This window comes from Triticum aestivum, chromosome 3B (genome assembly GCF_018294505.1).
Source record: "Triticum aestivum cultivar Chinese Spring chromosome 3B, IWGSC CS RefSeq v2.1, whole genome shotgun sequence".
Classification (NCBI taxonomy): Eukaryota; Viridiplantae; Streptophyta; class Magnoliopsida; order Poales; family Poaceae; genus Triticum; species Triticum aestivum.
Genome location: NC_057801.1, coordinates 100,501,723 through 100,506,379, shown reverse-complemented (window position 1 = coordinate 100,506,379; position 4,657 = coordinate 100,501,723).

Below are 4,657 nucleotides of genomic sequence, written 5' to 3'. Positions count from 1 at the left end.
GGAAAGTCCTTACATTATCAAGGAGGTCTATCGTTCCGGTGCCACAAAAATCAACAACTTTGAAGGCACAAATCCAAAGGTGGTGAACGGTCAAAGAATCTAACATTATATCTCAGGTAATCCCATGAATGTTGAAACCAATGTTATTGGTACCGTAACCCCGGAGGACTACATAAGGGGCACTTTCCAGAATGTTTCACACGCAGAAAAGGAATAGGTATGTGGTACGGTAAGTAAACCGACTCCAAAACAGTTCTAATAGCAATTTTTCTCTGTTTTGGAATATTTAAGAAAATAGGAAAATAAGTAGTCTGGAAAGGACACGAGACGTCCACGAGGGTGGAGGGAGCGCCCTACCCCCCTGGGCGTGCCCCCTGCCTCGTGGGCACCTCGTGTGTCCTCCGGACTCCGTTTTCTTGCACGATACTTCTTTTGGCAGGTAAAATTCATTATATAATCTCCTGAAGGTTTTGACCACCGCACCTCAATGAAATCCTCTGTTTCTTGTTTTGAGTTGTTTCTATCGCATATTAGAGCAATATGTCATTCCCCTCCAACAATGTGGGCAACGATGCTTGGCTCATGAAGATAGAGACGAAGCGAGAAGAAATCAAGGAAATCAAGGAAGGTGAGAAGAACAAGGTGGTCACAAAGGAGCAAGTCCCAACCGTAGAAGAAGAAGGCTTCTCTCAAACTTATTACAATCATCTCACCCCAACTGAGGTTGAACCTTTCAAGATGATTGAGCTTCCTCGCATACAAAATAAGTATCTCACACATGAAAATATTTTGTTGCAAGAGCATATCACCGCACTCAAGGGCATTATCCGCAAGCTGGAGGAGCTCCTACGGTCGATGTGCGATACCTCGTCATCAACAACTCCATCATCACCACCTCCGAAGAAAGAGACATAAACACATGGGTATGGGCACTCCCCTTGGCAACTGCCAAGCTTGGGGGAGGTGACCCGGTATCGTATCACCATCACACTTCTATCTTTACCATTTTTCTTAGTTCGATCCTTTTGGTTAGATCTTGATCAAGTAGAATAAAGTTTAGTATGACCTAGCTTTGAGCCTTTGTGGTGATCCCTATCTATGTAATCGATTTCGTGAGCTATATATATATATATATATATAACTAATAATAAAGCACGGATTGACATTGTCGGGTTCACCGTCACAATATGCTTCTTCACACGAATTTACGCTTTCAATTTAAATTTAAAACATACGCGAGGTGGTACTAATTCAACGTACGCACCAAACGTTTCGCTGATCTTTCTGACTCGCTTGGGCCTTAACCCATCAATCGATTCCTTAAGACGAACTATCTGACTCGCGTGGGCCTTAGCCCATCGATCGACCTTGCTGTGGCAGACAGCCCAGCTGAAGCGGCAGCCCACCCGCAAAAATTAATAAGCTCGCGTGAGGAATCGAACTCCGGACATGAGTTCAACTGTCAAAGGGTGCGACCAACTAAACTAGCTCCACATTATGTATTTTTATGAGAGATTGTTTATTCAAATATAGTACCACCTCGCTACTGTACATCTAGACCCATCAATTTCAATCCAGTTATGACTTCAAATCTACAAGCCACCAGAAAGATCATTGGGGTATATAATATAATATAATACAGTACAAGCAAAGAAAGATGTCGCCATAGAGGAATTAATTGTTGTAAATCCCCAGAATTGCGAGGCTGCCATGAAGGAAACTAAAAATCCCGAATTGTAAATCCCTAGGATTGTGAAACTACCATGAAGGAAAATAAATCCCAGTGCCATGCATGCACACATCACGTGGAGGATGGATCATAGGGTGAAGGAAAATAAATCCCTACAATTGTGTTTTTGTTTTCTATAGGGCCTCATACCGTCAAATATGTTTCTTTATTTTTGTCGTATAGTCCATCTCTCCGTTGGGCCGAACATGAGCCAGTTCTTCAGCAGCCTAGTTTTCTTCACCAATGTCCATCTGCTTAACAATTTTGCTCAAAAAAAATTGGTTCAAAAAAACTGCTAACAATTGATGTGTGGGTCGGAGTCGACCCGACGATCACAATATCAATCTAACCTCGGCAACCAACTAGCCAGCTAGCTATTTGCATGCGTGCTCTATTTATATGATATGTTAAGTGAATTATACAAGCACAATTTGCATCTAGCACTGGTTTGGATATGTGGGCCTTGTGCTTCTGCAGATGCGTGCATGGTGCAACCTCCACCTGTCCTCTATTACTATCCTGACCGCGGCGAACACCATCATTGTCCATGGAACTATAAGTTAGCATGGTGAGGTGCTCGCGGGAAAGACATGCTACAGTATGATGACCAAACTCATCACCATGAAATTGACCACATTCGTCTTCAATTGGTGGACAATGTGACAAAGGGAGGGGCTCGCAAAAACGGTGTGTTAAAGTGTGATGACCAAGCTCACCTTGGCATTGATCATGGTTGACAATAATTGGTGGATGACTCGCAATCATTGGCGACGGTGATGAAGAGGAGAAGTGACAATATGGATGGGCTGCTACGCACATATGAGGATTTGTTTTCCAATGAAAGAACTCGAGTACATCTATCATGCCTCCCAATGCATTTTCCCTTCAAAAATGAAATTGCCACCTCTTGGCCATTAGAACTGATAATTCTATAGTTAATGTTGATCAGTCATATTAGTTTACTCGGGCTGATACCCCCTCTTGAGCTCACGCCACGATCCTCAAATGATTCATCATTTTTTGTTAGTAGCCACCATTCTTCCACGACATAGTTCGTTGACCCGGCCATTCTTAATTGTTAGGAATCATTATTTTCTCCCGTTGCAACGCATGGGCCCTTTTGGTAGTATATAATAAAGATTAATTTTGAGTCAAGGGCTTTGCTATCTTGCTTTGATCTTGAGGGAATAAAATAAAAAGAAAGAATAAAAAGAAATGAAAAGGTCATATTGATCTTATGAAGAGCAATGACTTCACTATATAAAGAGTATGATGAATAAAAGTTGTTGAGAGTTGACAAACATAGTTTTGGTCATCGTTGAAATTAATAGGAGGTAATAAAGAAAGAGAGGTTTTCACATATAAATATACTATCTTGGACAACTTTTTATGATTGTGATCACTCATGAAAATTTGACATGCTAAAAAGTTGATGTTGGACAAGGAAGACAACCTAATGGGTTATGTTTTCTTATATCCGCAATAAATTATATTTTCATGGATCATCCAACATGTCGAGGTTTCCTTTTTCCCTCATGCTAGCCAAACTATTTGCACCAAGTAGAGATTCTACTTGTGCCTCCAAACATCCTAAACCCAGTTTTGCCATGAGAGTCCACCGCACCTAGCTATGGATTGAGTAAGATCCTTCACATAAGTTGTCATTGTTTCAAGCAATAAAAATTGTTCTCTAAATATGTATGATCTATTAGTGTGGAGAAAATAAGCTTTATATGAGCTTGTGATATGGAAGAAATAATAGCGATGGACTGCATAATAAAGGTCCCTATAACAAGTGGCACTATAAAGTGACGTTCTTTTTGTCGGTGTACTAGAGTAGGGGTACCCTAGTACCCCGAACTTGTGCACGGGCAGCTGCAGCGCCCCGCGACAAGAGCTTGCCGGGTGACCACCGAGATACTCCGTGGCTCCTTTGGAGCCATTCAAGAACAAAGTACTCAAGTAAAGAAGACAAGGCCCCGGCAAGAGGAGCTTGCCGGGAAGGCCAACCGAGGCATCTCAAGGAACTTGCCGCGACGCACCACGCGTCCCGGCAAGGCCCGGTGAGCGACAAGCTTCCGGGCGCGACAAGACCACGACCGCGGCAAGACGCTTGCCGCGGCAAGCGGCCACTCTGTGCCCACGCTCCAGCGCATCCACCAATGTGTCGCCCTGGGGGCCTTTCCAGGCACGCGTGGCGGAAGGCTGTGCAGCCAGCGGTAAGCGGTGGCATGCAATGCTGACAAGATCACCATCGTGGCAGGCGGTGGCGCCCCTGACGGTCCTTTTCTACACTGTTTGGGCGACACAGACGGCCATTCAATGCCCTTGTCCCCTGCCGTCAGGGTTAGGTAGAGTACACTGTACAGGTAGCTGTACCAACCGCAACTCTTTTTACATTTTTACCCTTCTCTGCATTGCCACCTGTCGGTGACCCCTTGAGCATATAAAAGGAGGCCCATGCGCAACGTAGAGAAGCGGGGTTCGGATCATTTCGAAGGCATAAAAACACTTAGCTCTCTGGAGCAAGAACACAATACAATCAAACAAGCAGCAGTAGGAGTATTATATCTCCGGAGAGCTCCGAAGCTGGGTAAACTGCTCGTGTGTTTCGCCTCGATCTGCTCTTCGTGCGATCTCCGCCTCCCGCCGAACCAAAAGGGGCTCGGTCCGCCGGTCCCATAGGTGTTCGTGGATCAGTTTCCACGACATCTTTGGCGCACCAGGTAAGGGGCATTGAGATTGTGTGAACATGATCCGGCGTTCACACGAGCTAGATCTTCATTTTCTTCATCGACATGCCACCGAAGAAGAAGGCTTCAGAGGCAGCTGCTCCATCCGCGTCGATCCCACCGCCACCGGAACAAACGGGTGGTGGGGTGGACGCTGGTGGAAGAACAGACATCGACGAGGAAGCTCACGGTGCTG